The 17,833-nt window shown below is 35.2% G+C and overlaps 1 protein-coding gene across 1 annotated transcript in view; it reads left to right on the top strand.

The window, feature by feature from the left end:
• LOC118182667 (uncharacterized) overlaps positions 1-17,833 on the top strand; it is a 117,576-nt gene that overhangs the window by 84,091 nt on the left and 15,652 nt on the right. The gene's annotated exons all lie outside the window — the stretch shown is intronic.

Here is a 17,833-nt window from a genome sequence, read left to right as displayed (position 1 = left end):
CTCTCCTTCGAAGCTGCAGCAAACACAGCACTTCTTAAATATCTTCACAATATTCATAAAATTAACCTCACAAATCAAAATCGGGTAGCAATTGATAACCAAAACACATGCGCATACACTGAGATTAGACTGGGAACAAAAGAAGCAATATTTTCCGAATATATTTCAGTTTCTTTCGTAGCGCAGGTTACGCACGTATTACCTCGACAGTTGCTTCGGGAGACCCGCTGTTTTATAGCACGTGGCAAAGCAAAAAATTGTACTAAACAGTTATTTTTCTGAAAGAATATGTGATGCGATCTTTAAAGATGGTGTATGTGCGGGACATCCTGTGCTAGTCAGAATAACTCCTAGTAACTAGAGCAATTGCTTCAATTATAGAGGTAACACTGTTTAATCCTTCTTCATGATAACACTTATCATATTCAGTCTCTTCCTGCGCAATATGAGCTTGCCAGACACGACACAGCACTCCTGCCCCACTTTAATGAATTTTATTCCAGTGATAAAATTTTTTTTTCATGTTCGGTATGTGAAACAACTGCTTGGGAGAAGTTTCCAGTGCCTAAGCGAAAATTTCACCGCAGGGAAAGAGGATCATTTTTGATCCCAGTCCATGAATTTCAGGAGTCCTTCCAGCAGATTCATCCGCTACGGCAGTGGTGCTTTGTGGTCCATGGATATTGCTTCAGAAATTGGATAATCATAGTCGAAAGTGGTACCAAATTTACTCTGAACCAGTCTTAATAGCTTTTTCGACAATATTTATATTAACTACATTTAATCAAAATTAATAATGTAAGAATGCCTTAAATAGTTAAGAGAACTTACATTTTTTATAGCATGAAACAAGAAAAATTAACTCTTACCACAGATTTTGCACTTTGCTAACAGGAGAGTCACACAGGACACCGTAATAATTCCTTAAAATCTGATAAAAGATGAAAATTGACAACTATAAATTGTTGAAAAGTGTCTTAAGTTGTTAGAAAGCGTTTCATAGGTATTAAAGGCTGTCTTCTAACTTCACTACTTGTAAGATAACGATACATAAAAACTGTGACAGTGCATAGTAACAGAAAGAGAGAACATATGAAAAAGTTGTACAAGAATGTGTAAGTATTATATAATGATAGGAAACAAAATACCTAATGACATATAATCCTGTAAACGTAAACGAGAAGAATAAAGTTCTGTAAAGACTAGGGATAAATAAGTTTTAGGATTTAGATTATTCACCAAATCAAAAGACTTTTATGGCTATGGGAAGCCAACGGAAAATGCTTCTGCTACCTAATTTTTTTACCTAAGCTTTTTAAGAAATTTGATCAACAGGAAAATGGAAATTAAAATTTCCTAATCAGCAGTGCTATGCAATAGATAGTTTTAGAATTTCCTTTTTTCGAATATAATTTTCATGTTCCTTACCGCGAAATTATAAGACTTGCCTAGCTTCAACGATGCTAGCTTGATCTCATGGGCGCTAAATGCTATGATGACCTCTAAACTTCTGTGTTCTGTGTACTCCAAATGCCTCGCAATTTCACAGGTTGAAAGGGTCCAAATGCTCCGAAATTTAAGTGGCAGAGAAGGGAAGAAAGATAATGAAACGTGATTGCAGCGTCTCTCCTTTTGCAGCTGCACGCAAATAGTTCAAGAGAAATAGCGCTACTATCTTCTTCCTCTCCTCTCTTCCATGAGTCATAGCTTTACGAGTACTCGCTTAGCTGGTATAAATATAATGATTTGATCGTTAGATTTCGTTAGTACAATAATGGTTGATATCTGCTTGGTCGCCCTTCATATATTTCCCAAAACGTTTGTATTTGGAAGAAGTCTTTAAAATCCAAAATGCAAATTTTATTTTTAGCAGAATTAAAGAAACTTAACTCTATGTAAACGTGAATATAACTAAGGAAACGTTACTTTTAAGTTCCTTTAAAATCATTTTCACTGTTTAACTATTTCATTAATCAGTATCATGATGGCCCTAATAAAAGAATTCAAAATCAGTTACAATATTTATAGTATGAACTTCATTCGCTGTAATTCACAGCACTCTTTTCATTAATAGTGATTTGCATAGTTGGCTATTACAAAAATATACACTGGTGTGCAAAAATTAAGGACGAGACGGTTTTTTCAATATAACTTTGTACAAAAGCTTTCCAAATCAACACATTTAATACCGTAAGATCCCCAATACGTAAGGACCTGAGTAATGTAAGCAACACTTACTAAAAGATAAATCAGAGGGATAAAAAGAAGCTTTATTGAAAAAGTAGCATGGAGCGCAATGCGACTGAAGGCCGAAACATCCCTGTGATGGGTGTCCAGCAAAAAACATCCGGTCTTTAATAGGGGATATGATCTCTCCTGACTGCTAGGCAGGTTTCACAGCGTCTGCTCATGCTGAGAATGAGGGTGTCAATGAGTTGTTGAGGGATTGCTGCCCATTCGTCTTGCAGCGCCAATCGAAGCTCCGGAATCGTTACTGGTGGTAAGGTACGAGCTCTGCCTAGAAAATCCCATACATGCTCGATGGGATTGAGATCCGGAGATCGTGCCGGCCAACCCATACGTTCAATATCCTCACTCTCTAAGAGCTGTTCGGCAGCTACTGTGCGATGACATGGTGCATTGTCGTCCATGAAAAGGAACTGCGGACCCATAGCGCCTCTAAAAAGACGCACATATGGAAGAAGAATCTCGTTACAATAACGGGTCCCGTTGACTGAACCTGCGTCGAAGATGTGAAGGTCTGTACGACTACCAAGCATGATGCCTCCCCAAACGAGAACACCGCTACCTCCATACCTGTCCCTTTCAATGATGTTCGAGGGATGATTGCGGCTTAACCGCTCTCTCCAGATGAGTATGGGATGAGAATCGCTACTCAGACTGAATCTGCTCTCATCTGTAAAGAGTACTCGTCCCCATTCATTGTCTCAAATTCCGGTGTTCACGGCACCACAGAGAACGCCTTCTCCAATGGGCAGGCGTTAGAGGTCCACACCGTACAGGGCGTCGTGCAAACAGACCATCACCGTGCAGTCTTCTGGCCACGGTAAAACGCGATATCGGTCGTCCAGTCGCCTGTGTCGTGTGTCTAGCGATTTCTCCCGCTGTCTGCCGCCTGTTTCTTCTGGCCTGTAAGGCAATATACCGGTCATCTGCGGGTGTGGTTCCTCGTGGACGACCACTACTAAACCCCCGGATAGCTGTTCCTGTAGTTTGAAATTGTCTCCAAAGTCGTGAAACGATGCTGTGAGCAATTCCGAACTCTGCAGCCACACTTGTCATACTGCGGCCTTCCTCCAACTTCCCAATGATTCGACCTCGGGTAAAAGCATCCAGATGTCGTCTAACAGATTGATTATTCGCCATTTCTCGCTGAGGCAGCAACTCGATGTGATTTTAACTGCTATACGGCGTGCAATCTCTTTGCCAGAAATACTGATCTTACACTGACAACATGCTTTATACTACTCAGACACTCCCCCATTACGTTTACCTGCATATCTGCGCATGTGCTACCGTACATCACCTTACTTAATCTCCTGATTGGTCTTTCTGTCCGCTCTGCCTCTTCGTTCAGCTGATATGCTAATTTTTGGACTTCGTCCTTAATTTTTGCACACCAGTGTATATTTTATTTGAATACTTCGGCGGATTGTTACGCCCTTATTTGTACAAAAATTATTTTGTTGACAAAAAATGTCCTTCACAAAATTAAATATTTAACTTCAGAAGAAACTCTTGCTTTGATCCAAACCAGGCTATCAAGAAACATGACCCTTGTTACTCTACCTCTTCACGCAGAGAAGATGAATTACTAAGAAGAAAATAATGTAAGATTTTATTATGGCAGCTAATGATTTACAAAAAGATAAGGTGAGCTTGAAATCCATAAAAATAAACTGATATGACCCTTGAAAAATTTCTGAAAGGCAAATTTTAAGAGGGAAAAAAGTATTGTTGCAAATTTTGTATAATGTAATATTTGTATGGTGAACTGCGTGAAAAAAAAGCGAAGCTTTTCCGGAATAATGAGATTAGAGGACAAGGTCTATTTAACATTGAAGTAAATGGGTATCTCACTAAATTAGCTTGATATCTCCAAGTTGGTGATGGTTTTGGCGGCAAAACTTTGGCGAGAAATCAACAAAAGTTGCCGAACTTGGAGACATTTTCGTCCGGTCCCAGTATTTGGTACTGTTGATCCCTATATGAAACTACAACCGAATCCATTTGTTATATGTAACTTCCACCGTATATGCGTTCCAGTACTTTCGAGAAATGGACTGTACTAGAGATTTCTAGGAAGTTAGGGGAAAACTATATAAGAACGGAGAGTGCACCAGCTCTTAGTTTTAGTTTAGAGTCACCTTCAGACTATTGAAATATCTCTGTGAGAGCTTCTCTCTTTACAGGTGCTTTGCATTGCTTGTGTTTAACATTCATAGTAGTTTGAAGTAGTAATAACTGATTGTGCTATGTCATACTGCGAAAAGCTGTACGAGTGTTTTTGTGAAACATTCCAGAACTGCAATGTGTTTATTTTTGCTAAACTAAATTTTATCAAGCTGTCATCGGTACTGAGTGCATTCAATCTATAATGAGCCCATACGCACGTGACAGTATGAAATCTTTTTTTTAATCTTAACAGGGAAAGACAATTTTCGATATGCTAAATATAAGTGCTTGTACCGTATACTTCAAACTTTATACAAAAAATTAATCACAAGCTAAAATTTATATTTATATTATGCTGATGCTTTTTTTTCAAAAGAACATTTTCTGCTCGTTGGTCTTTATATAAGCAAATAATATGCAACAGTTGTATCGGACTCTTTCTATCCATTAATTACTTCAAAGTCTCACTCAAATATTACTTAAAAACACGATATGAGTTACCTCTGATAGCTTATTGAAATGGTGAAAGCACACAAACACAAACTGATAATATAAATTTGTACATCTTCTCCACATATGAGTTAGAGATAAAAGATTACAAAACAAAATTACTAGTAACCAGGGGACTTAATTAACTAGCACTGAAACTATACTGGTACTTACGATTCTTGTATTTACAGTTCTAAGTACTTTCTACCCAAAGCCTCAACCTACATGTCAGTAGCAAAAATTATCTCAAATCTTAAATTACCAAGCAGGCTAAAGTCTTCAGATTCTAGTTTCTTATCGAGCAGCGGTGCTTCGTTAAGAGGCTAGCGGAGAAGCCGTACAGCCTACGTTTATCACCTACACTCATGTGGTTACGAACTCTTTCGCTAACTTTATCCCAACCTATTCAGATCTGCATAATTCTTATGAATCAGCAAGTCCGTAACAAAATGAGGTATACAAGAAATAAGTAAATTAAACATTAATTGATTACTGATATTCAGTGCCACAAAGAAACAGATATTTCATTAAACATATTGTTATTAACACATTTGTTTACTACCTCACCTTAATATGAAACGTTCCATAGCTTATTTTGCCTATAATATATCTAATTTTACTTCATATTTAAGGCTTTCCCTAGTTTGCTGTCTAATTGCCATCTGCATAACTTTTTTCGGCCCCAATGAATTTTGTCTTCGCAGCTAAGCAAAAGTATAACTAAACTTCATCAAAACGAACTAGACGCAAAACTTAATTTGAAGGTTTATTAGGCTGCTATTGGGTTATTCGGAAAGTAACGTTTCGCTTTCTTCGTCCCTTTCTTACCATCGGGGATTTACAGATATTTTTAATCCGTCAACTTGCTTCAAAACCGTATTGACATTATATATTTTGACAGCTTATATTTAGAGGTTTATTTGTAAAATATTTCATTTGATTCTGTACAGATGCTTTTTGTTTCCGGGGAGAGGGTCGCATCAAATACGGAAACTGAAAAGCAGAAATTTCGACATACTTTGCTTTTTAATTGCCGGAAAGGTATAAATACTGTTCGAGCATGAAAATCATTTTCGGACGTCCATGGAGATGTGTGAACAGAACACTGATGCCGAACTTGGTAGAAAAGGATTTATTTTTTAAACCAATCATAACTGTCGTAGACGGGAAATGGACTGTTTACAACAACGTTTATTGGAAAACGATCATGGAATAGAAAAGATGAAATGGGTCAAAGAACTTCGAAAGCCGATATTAAAAAAGGTGCGCTCTCTGTTTTATTGAATTCTAAGAGAATTTGTTTTAGCTGCTATGATATTAAGCATACTGGAATTACCTGGAGAAACTGAGTAATACCATAAAACAGAAAAGGCCAGAACTAATCAACAGAAAACGTGAGTGTAGAGTTTCCGATGATAATGCCAGACCTCACACAAGTTTGGTAACTCGTCAAAAGTGGTTACAGCTTAGATATGATGTGCTGCCATATCCATCATATTTATCAGACATGGTACCCTTGGATTATTACTTGTTTCGGTATTTAAGATCTTTTTTAAACTATAAACCATTTACTTCAAATGAGTATATCAAAATTCATTTAAATTATTATCTTGTGAGCAAGGATCAGAACTTTTAAGAGGGTGGAATCATCCTACTATCCGAAAGGTGGCAAAATTTTGGTGAGGGCAAAAGATGGCAGAATGGTCAATATATAAATCAATAAACTATTTATGCATTATACAACTTTATTCTACAAAAGGAAGAAAGACATATGAAAATGCTTTACGAGTAACCCAATACTTTTAGTTTTGCAAGCTTAAAATTAATCACCAACATCCACACCTACCTCCGGGGCTTCAGTGATACTAGCATTTAAACCTGTAAATCAAAAGTTCAGACTTCCATAAATTCAGCTACAATAAAGGGGATTCTAACACTAATCTTTAAAAGGTACAAAATAACTCATCAATCAACACGTCGGCTACATGCGTGGCATTTCTATTCAAACTAACAAACTAGTGAGTAATTGTCAATGAATTCTGCTAAATTACAACTACATTTAAATTTGGGTTAAGTTTAGTCTAGGGTATGAATATTGAAACGCTACTAGAAACCAGAAGAGGAAGCCTTATTAGCCCGTTTTAGAGTCGGTTATTCACAAGTCACTCATAATTATCTTCTAAAAGCGAAGAGTAAACCTGCCTGTCCCACTGTAATGCTATTCTGTCAGTGGATTGCTTTCTAATTCAGAGTCTATATTTCAACAGACATCTACGTAAGTGTTTTAAATGACTGCAACTTGACTCTTGAATGTATAATTAGGAAAAAGGTCATTATAAATTTGTTCTAAAATTCTAAAAATAATTCTAAAATGCTTTAAAATTCTAAAAAGTTCTAAAAGAGAAAGGTCTTTATTATTTGATTTGGTTTAAGAATAGTTTCTTGGTAATTTAAGTTTATCTGTTATAATGTGTTTCATGTTTTGTTAATTTTACCTGTGTTTCACGTTTGCGTCATTATCCGAGTTTCATGTACATATTCATCTCAACATTCATCATTATTTTATTTCGCTTGATTTTGCAAGTCTGATTTTGTTTTATACTTACGTTTGTCGATAACATGTACCCCTACAAAAGAAATATGTATATATGGAAAAGAGTTAATATTAAAGCAGTACTTTAGCACAAACAGAGCTTACACAAGAAAAACATAAAGTGTTTTCAGACTTTTAAACGTGTAGAGTCATTAGGTTAATTGAAAGCAGAAAAGATGAAAAATATGCAACCACCTTCGCCGGGATTCAAACCACGGACCTCTGGAATACCGGCCCAGCGTGCTACCGTTACACCACGAAAGCACACTAGGGAAGTGGGAGAAATACCTTATATACTCCTCTTTTTATAAGGCGACTACGGTTTTAGGGGACCTAGTCGCCAAATCCTTGGTGCGGAGAATCATCATCCACAACTCTTTTAGTTCGGGCGCCACTTGTAGAGTCATTAGGTATTTTTTGGAAGCCAGAGAGATGAAAAATTAGCAACCACCTTCGCCTGGAATCAAACCACGGACCTCTGGAATACCGGCCCAGCGTGCTACCGTTACACCACGAAAGCACACTAGGGAAGTGGGAGAAATACCTTATATACTCCCCTTTTTAAAGGGCGACTAGGGTTTTAGGGGACCTAGTCGCCAAATCCTTGGTGCGTAGAATCATCATCCACAACTCTTTTAGTTCGGGCGCCACTTGTAGAGTCATTAGGTATTTTTTGGAAGCCAGAGAGATGAAAAATTAGCAAACACCTTCGCCGGTAATCGAACCATGGACCTCTGTAATACCGGCCCAGCGTGCTACCCTTACACTACGAAGGCACGCTAGGAAAGTGGGAGAAATACCTTATAAACGTACCCTCTTCAGTGACCGCTGACGATAACAAATCGGCATTTCTGAGAATTACATCAAATAACAATTTTGGTATCTCTCCGTGTTCTCCAATCCGCCGATATGAAAATACAAATAGTTCGATTGTAGAAATTTCCTCTGATTCTTACAATTGTTTTATCTCATGAAGAGTCTTCATTGATTCAACTCGCGCTTTTCCCGTCCTTACATTTCACTTGCCCGTCTTCTCCATTCTCAGGGTCATGGACACAATAATTGTTAAAATCCTCCTTGCTGATCTGTTTGCGCAAAACAACACTCTCATAGAGAGTGTTCCTCAAATGTAAAACTCTGTGTAAGTTGCGTTCCCAGTAACCACGGTACTGGTCCTTTATGGCCTACTGATCACAATGCTCATAAAAGAATATGTCAGACTTATCGGAATCAACTCAACAAATTATTATATACAGACAAAGCGACAATCCGACATTATGACAAAATCCTTAATTGAAAATTTTTCAGCTACAATTAACAAGAAAGAATACATTATATGGAACAGCAGTCCTACTCGAGATTCTAGCCTGGCCAATAATGCACAAAATATAGTACCTCCAACCTTACTAAAAATTCGGTATCTTTTTCTTCAATTCATTTTTTTCAAATCAGGTTACAAATGGCAAAAACTGCATCTGATCACCTTACGAAATTCTTATCTCAAAAGATAAAGACTTTTTAATTGAAGAATCCTACTATATATAAGCTGCTACTGAAGTAAGGTCTTGAAATGTCGTTTAATATTTTCCTCAGCCCTTTAATCAACATCCCGGAGCAGCTCTCATCAGTTTCAATAATAACTAGCACTCAATCCTATTACATCCAGAAGAGACCTGGTTACAATCTGCCTTAATATTTCCACTTCTGAACTACTTATTTCAAGTGGTTTTATTTCTGAACTACTTAATATACCTCTGTAATAAGATAATTCCCTATTGCTTCAGGAGTCAGAAACCACCTTGTCTTCCTTTTAGACTTCACATATTATTTTTGGAGACTTCAGTTCACACAATCATCTTTGGGGTTACACCTACACAAGTCCAACAGGAAGGCCACTTGAGAGGAATTCTTCAGTTCACACAATCTTGTCCTTCATGATCAAGCTTCCCATTTACCTTCTTTCGAAACGATATATGGGAGTGGGTGGCCAGATCTGGTAGTTTCTTCCCAGTACCTGATTTATTTCATTTTCCAAAATCGAAGAAGCAAAACGCAAAACCGAAGAAGACAACTCCCACTCAGATCATAAATATGTAATTCTTGAAATTAAAAAAAAATCAGCTTCGGTCTTAATGAAAAGTTTCAGACTTACTAAAAAGAAACGGACTTTGTTAAACAAATTGAACAATTTGCACGTCCCATGACTTCCCCCTTTCAACTTAGTTCAACGAAGGAAGGTCGAAATAAAGTCTCAGAAGAATTTACAATAAAAATCGAAGAAATCTGTGAAAATACTTTCCGAATAATATATGCAAAATCTTACTTTCATATAAATTAGTGGACTAAAAAATGACACACTCACAAAGGTAAGATGACAACCTTAAAACGGAAAAAGAAATCAATTACTGACAATGAATAAAGACACCAAGCCTGGATTAATTTTAAAAAATAAAATGCGAAATATGAAATGATGATTCTTAAAGCTAAAATAAAAAGCTAAATTATTGTTTAAGTAATAAAGAAATTTATTGCACCTTCTGGAGACGTTAGGATTATTTTTTGGAAGCAAGAGTCATGAAAAATGAGCAACGCCTTCGCCAGGAATCGAACCACGGACCTCTGGAATACGCGCTCATCATGCAGACCACTACACCACGAAGGCGCGCTAAGAAAATGGAAGAAATACCTTATATACCCCCTTTTAAAGGGCGACTTTGGATTTAGGGGACCCTGTCGCCAAATCCTGGGGGTGGAGAATCATCATCCACCACCATTTTAGTTCGGGCGCCACTGTAGAGACATTAGGTATTTTGGAAGCTTTAGTTGTGAAAAATGAGCAGGTGACAGGTGACGGAGTACGGGGACGCCTGGCGTATAACATAGGTAAACAGGCATATGTCGCACGTCAACGCCTTTGCCGGGAATCGAACCACGGACCTCTGGAATACGCGCCCAGTATGCAGACCGCTACACCACGAAGGCACGCTAAGAAGGCGGGAGAAATACCTTATAAGCTTATATAAGATAGCCAGTAGCACAATATTTAAACCGTTACTAATCCAAGTTCCCTCAAATTCGCTTTCAAGTTTTGCTTACATTCAGGATGGCATTCTCTCAACCCTAAATGAAATTCTTGACTTAGCCTTTCTAAAAGATGATCCAGCCAAGGATTCTACTACTCAAACTATAACCCTTTTTTTGTCTGGTTCCCGCACTTCCTTCAGCAGACACATTGAAAGTTTAGCAACCAAGATAAGATATTACAAAGTATTGTTACTTTATAAATTTTTCCACTGCTTACCAGGCTTTGCCATCCATGTTTTCTTTATCAGAAACAAGTGCATAGATAAACGATTTATTTCTATGAAAAAAATGTATACATAAATTATTTATTTGATTGTAATTACCTTAAATTGCGAAAATACGCGACTATCTGTGATATTTTACCTTTACCTTATTTTACCTTTTTTGTGATATTTTACCTTTACCTTATTTTACCTTTTTTGTGATATTTTACCGTTCATTTTAGAGTACATCACTAGTGGCTAGCATGCGGATTTAAGTATTTTATTAAATATATTTATGTTTGCATTGCATAGATAGTTGACAAAAATGTTTTTCTATTCCTCATGTACGACTTCTGAGTCTCATGATGGAAACTTAAAGTCCGAAAATTAATCTTAGTGGCATAATGAACTCAACCCCGGTATTTTATAATTTTTCAAATCTTTAGTAAGTAGTTTTCCCCAATTTACTGTTATTTTGATAACAAAGAAGTTCATTGCATCGAACTGATTCAGCTTTATTTCTATGTACCTTTGGGCCTACCAGCGGCCGAGGGGTAAAGTCGCTGAACACTGGCAGTTCGATCTGAAGCTCGAATCCCGTGAACGGTCTGGCTGCATGGGCGTTTTCGTAGTTTTCCCCATCGACCCAACTCCCCTTATTAAAGTCCTCCACGGAGGCATCCCTTCTCTTAGGCAGATAGCCCTCGAGGCTTTGACGTAATTAAATAAACCAAACCAATCTATGTACCTTTAAACACAAGAATTCATTTGTTCTCTAATTTGAGGGCAAACAAAGATGCAGTCCTTAATTTTGGTTTCTCTAATTTTGGAGGGAACTTTGTTTTCTGGAAGTTTAAATCCTCTCATTTTAAATCCTTTGTATTTACTCGTACATAGTTGTTCTTCAAGTATAGTTTGATGCAAAGAATTCGCAAAATTTGAGGACGTATGGGTAAAGACAATCAAACTATAGGATTTAGAGCTGGAGTTATTGTCTTCTTTTTATGTAAAAAATATTTTTGTAATTTTCACTTTTCCCGTATTATCTAATTCACACCCAAAAGAGTATATTGTGTATCCAAACTATAGCCCATGCACAAGACGTATCAGTTACATAACTCCATAGGCATGTCACATGAGAATTTCTTTAATTTGTACTGCTTATGAAGAGTTTCACATTTTTATGTTTTTTGTTCATAATAAACAGCGCAAGCAAATGGCACCCACATATACCCATTGTTATAAAGCATCTATTGACAAGTTGTCAGTCTTAAAATAGTGTTGGTACCCCAAAACTTGACAAATAATAAAGTTATATCATCATAATACACTGTATCATATCCTTTTGGAAAGTAAACATACAAAGTCTAGCTGGTTCTGAAGAAAACAGCATACTTTTTTTGCCTTCTTTTAAAATTTGTCTTTTTTTTTTTTTTTTTCTTTTTTTTTTTTTTTTTTTTTTGAAACATTATGAACTCAAAAAATCATTTAATTCCCTTTAACTTATAAAATTTGATTCAGAGGAATTTTTTAGCATTCAGTTCTTTCTCTATTGTTTCAATACATTAAACATCTATTTCGCTTGTGTCATTATCCTTCCAACTCCATAGTTGAGGAGATACACGAACAGGAAGTTATGAAGCGTGACTTGCGTGTCTTATAACTAAAGAAAGGTTTACTAAACACTTAGTGAAATAGAATTAGAAGTCTGTTAAGAAGTCTTTCGATTCTGTGGAAACAATTGGTTTCGCAAACAGTACCTGACGAACTCCTTTCAGCTTGTCACGCTATTGAATTTTACGTGAATTAGTGCGAATATGAGAGCTCTAAGATTTAGTACCGGAAGCAAAGGCAATAGTACATCTAAATTAATGAGCATAGTTTGGCCGGCTAGGAGAACTGCATCTCAAGTTCAGCAAAAAGGCCAGACTGACCTTTGACAAAGAACAGGAATATCAATAAAAAGTTCTGTTCTAAAACTTAGGCCTTAATGTAAAAATTTTCACTTTTTAGTCTAGTTCAGCATCACAAAATTAATTTATTTAAGTTGTTTAAACTATTTTTATCATTGATTTTGATATTACTTGAGAATGCGTCAAAAGTTTCTGAACTTAGATTTTTTTTTATTAGTTTAAGTAAGTAATCACTCAAGTACTTTAAGCGTCAGCAGGAAATGCAATAACGAAATCACATGGAAGCGCTAAGTATTACAAATCAGTATTAAGCTGAAAGAGAATCTAGCAATGTCAGACTGGTAAATTGATACCAATGCATTTACATTCCAAACGTATTATAAGAATATAAAAAGGTTAACACTGTTTAAATTACAAATTAAGATGTGATTTCGTAAATGTTTTCAACTAATTTCTTTCGCGTGATAACGATAGAAAGTTTTCTTCCAAATTACATCTATTAATTTTAGTTTTGAGATTTTGTACCATTTATTTATAGGATTCTGACATGGACATGATCACCAAGGAAGCAAACAAAGGGAATTGAGATATCTTTATTAAAGAGGGTAATTTTTTCTAAAGTTCATTTATGCATATCTCTATTATATCAACAATCAACCTTATTTCAACAATGAAAAACATAGTGATGAATATTCTTTCTTTTTCCCCTCCACTAAAATTGAAGAAACATTGTATTGTAACTAACTATACTGCAAATGCTGTAAAAAAAGCAGTTTACTCAAAAAATGTATTTATTTTGATTAGCTTTATTTGTATTGTTAATTCATTTTATTTTACATAAATGTTGGAACACAATCATATACCTCTTTTTTAGGTTAATTCATTTATGAAAATGCATGAGTATCGCCGCAATATATACATTTACACCTAATTGTTTCAAAAGAATAACTAGTAAAGTTAAATTAAATTTAAATAATTCTCTTGCGCCATTGCTGCAAGGAATGAAATTTGAATTTAACAAACATTCTCTATTCGTAAAAATCAAATTTAATTATTTAAATTTGCTTTCTACGAATAGAGAATGTTTGTTAAATTCATATACACCTAATTATATTTTTGCACAATTCTTTTTTACATAAATTTGATTTATCACGAATTAAAAATAAATGTTTTTATATGATGTTCAAAATAAATGTTTATTCAAAATGAATATTTTATTAAAAATAAATGTTCAAATTAACATGAAATTCGTGACAACAATCATTCCATTAGTCATAATTCAGCCATTTAATTCTTTTAGGATCGGAAATGGACATTTAAATGTAAAATGAATTGCATCTGTGACAGATACTTTTAAGTATTACATCCGAAAAAGGATTATATAAACATAAAATGCTTTCTAGTATTCTATCCGATTTGTGTCTGAAAAAATTGTTCTTCGGAGCTTTCGACCACGGAATAGTGCCACCTGTAGCAGGCAATCTAAAACTTCTATCTCTTAATCGTCTTTCCGTTGGATATCTGGTTATGAATGATACTAGCTACCTAGTGTGCGTACTTAGAATTGATCCATGTTTGGACGTATTTTTATTACTTATTGCCTGCCTAATATATTTTTCGAGTACCAGTGTTTCTGATTTTACAGAATTTCAAAATGATAAAAGAGAATGAAGGGAAGCTCATTTTTACTGAATGCGGATTAACATTTGAGAGCTGAAATTCTATCTGACTGAAATAAAATAACTTAATTCCTACCCTTTTCACGAAACTCATCGACTGATGTAAAAAGGCTAGAATCTAGAATCAGGATAGAATTCAAAAAAATAGCACCATAGTCGAACTGATAGTAACTTCTCAATATAAGAAGTTGAAACTTTAAATACTGCAGCTTTTACCAGATCTAATAATGATTTATAACTGTTGCATAACTATTCCAAACTCTGTGTCGCCCAGCCGGTATAGCGGTTAGTCACCCTGACTGCCGAAGCGGTGTGCCCGGGTTCGAATCCTGGAGAAGTATGGTTGGCATGGTTGTAGCTGTCCGCCCCTTCACAGGAGGAAACGGTGGCCACTTATTAGGTGCTTCCATAATGGAATGGACACCACTTCCGGCATTTTTAGTGGCGCAAGACTAATGGATATTAAGTAAAATGCCCGGTTTTTAAAAAACAAATTCCCAACACTGTGTAGAGATATTAGGTATTTTTGGAGGCTATGGACGTGAAAATAAGTAGTACCCGCACCGGGACTCGAACCACGGACCTCTCGAACACAGCCGAGTGTGCTGACCACTACACCACGAAAGCATGCTAAGAAGGCGGGAGAAATGGCTTGTAACTGAAGATCCTACATTGCGCTCACAGTCTGTACAAGTATGTGCACTTATACACTACTTGAGTAAAAGACGAAACACCTTCGCATTTATTAATTATTGTTCATTGAACAGGAGTTGGTTTGTTCCCTTTGAAAAGTCAACTAATTTCCGATCAATAGCGATAATTACTTGTTTTTAATTATTAATTTCTTTTTTAAAGTTTGAAATTTATGTTATTCATGATTTAAATTCTTGTCCCCGTAAAACGTTTTTTCATAATTTACATCCAAGTTACTTTAAAACAGAATTTTCGGAATTAAACTTCCTACATATGGGTTCCCTCTTTTTTGATACTTCTACTAAGATAATATAATCAATATTTCTTTAGTAAATAAATCATATATGTATACATATATATATATATATAAATTATTTTCTATAATTACCACAAACAAGGGAGGTCAAAATAAAATACAAAGGAGAAATGGGACGCAATATAAAGAGGCAAAAAAATGGTGTCATAGTGAGAATGGCAAAAATCTAAAGACCTATACAAATCATGAGACAGTACTTTGATCAATGCAAAATTATGGGCAGTACTTCAGGCATTCACTCAAGGCCTAAGATTATGTGACACACTAGCAAACACGAAAGAAAGGAAACTCACGGACGGTATACAACAGGGTGTATCATCCCATATGCTTTTCAACAATGCAAAAAATGAATAAATATTTGTTAAATATTTTAGGTACCAAATAAAAATAATTTTTAAAATACCCACTAAAACAGTTTTACATTAGAATATTTTGCATCCAAGTAGCAGGTTTTGGAACAACGGTTTTGATGACTGCATTTTGTAAAAGGACATTTAAATGCTTTACTTTTGATTATGGGAATGTTGCCGCTGGTACTTAGTGATGTTTGAAATTAAAAGTGAATTTATTGTTATAAAGTAGTTTGAAGTTTTGCTTGTAAAATATTTTTTATTGTTACACTATTTAAGGAACTGGAAATTTTATCCTAAAATTATGTTAGAAATATAAAGTTTTGTGTGTAATATTTCATTGGTTCACGACATTTTTCTATAAATGGCTCCTTCTGTCGTTTTCCTCTAATTTATTCGGCCCACCAGCGGCCGAGCGGTTAAGTCGCTGAACACTGGTAGTTCGGTCCGAGGTTCGAATCCCGCGAACGGGCTGGCTGCATGGGCGTTTTCGTGGTTTTCCCCATGTGTAACGTATATACGAGCCAGTTTCCCTTAGAAAGTCCTTCACGAAGGCATCCCTTCCCTTAGGCAGATAGCCCTAGTGTGCTTTGCCATAATTAAATACACCAACACCACCTCTAATTTATTCAGTTATTTCTGTCGTATTTTGTTTTCTTAAGAACAGAAAAAAAATGTAGAAAAGGTGGAAGAATTACAGCATCTTCTGATCATTTATGTAAACTTTTAGTAGCTAATATATGGATTACATGCAATTAGTTACAGATCTTCATATATGTCTGTCATACTTCTACCTTTTATGTGATATATCATTTACAAGGGATAATTACCTTATATTCAAACCTTCAGTGCTTCATATAAACTCTTTATCAGTCTTAAAATAATACTGCTTTTATTATTCATAATTGGGTAACAATTAATATCGCTTAAAGTATTCCGGAGACAAGGACATAATTTAACAGTATATTTCGTTTTATATTTCTGAGTCTCCCAAATATTTTATTGGGCAATCCAATAATTATTGTGTTTTTTTTTCAACTAAACTAAAAGTCGGTCGGATACAGAATAAACTACCTGCATCATCTTTCTATAAAAGCAGGTTATAAATTTGCCCTGTCCTACTTCTTAGTAAGAAATAAAAGACCAAATTCGGTTTACTTTGCTTCATGAGTTCAGTTAAATAATTATTAATGGGAATATTAATGCAATATGTGGCAATCGGACACTAACCGTAATACCGTGCCAACGATAGCTTCAGAAATTCCGAGTCAGAAATTAATGCCTTACAAACGAACCTCTTCCTCGAAGACCTGAAGAGCTCGACGAGGACATTCTGCAAATCCTAGTGGGACAAATTCCCCATCGTAACTATTAAGAATTAGTACAGCATGAAGAAGATTGTATTTTAAATTAAGAAAAATCTTCGTTTATCTATATTTTGAAAAATAAAGTATAAAAAACCAATTATGTATGGGATAACCCAATACTTCATTCACATAACTCCCAGTAATGCTGCGTGACCTCTGAGGGAATGATATAGCTTTCTTTTGAAGACTATTTTATTAGATGAGAGTAGTAAGAAAAGAAATATGGTAACAGGAAATTTATCTTTTGTCATTAAATATCAATATATATTTTTCAAATGATTATCTCTGTCATAGCAAAATTTAAATAAACTGAAATATTGTACCTTAATTAATATTAGAACACAATTCATTTGTTGATGCAAAACTAAATTGCTTTAAAAGGAAAATTGAGGCATTTTTCGAAAATATCCTATTAAACAATTCCCATTAAAGAATTACTTATTATATTCCCATTAAAGAATTACTTAATGCTCTATACACAATTACAGAATTATTGATGCAATTACTAATTAAGAATTATGTAATGAAGTTCTCGATTTCACTCCGGATGATTTTATAAAACTCAAGATATTGACTTTCCAACGTCATGCAGCAATTTGTACTTAATAATTACATTATTTACATTGCCTATGACATATTTTTGCAGTTAGCTCAAAATGGGAACAATGACTTCTAATGCTGATGATAATTTGTTTCTCGTTTGTGAGTATAATTTTCATAACAATTACAA

This window comes from Stegodyphus dumicola, chromosome X2, assembly GCF_044657685.1.
Source record: "Stegodyphus dumicola isolate Sdum_Otavi_A_Nest chromosome X2, ASM4465768v1".
NCBI classification, from domain to species: Eukaryota; Metazoa; Arthropoda; class Arachnida; order Araneae; family Eresidae; genus Stegodyphus; species Stegodyphus dumicola.
This window is presented reverse-complemented; position numbering and strand designations above follow the sequence as displayed.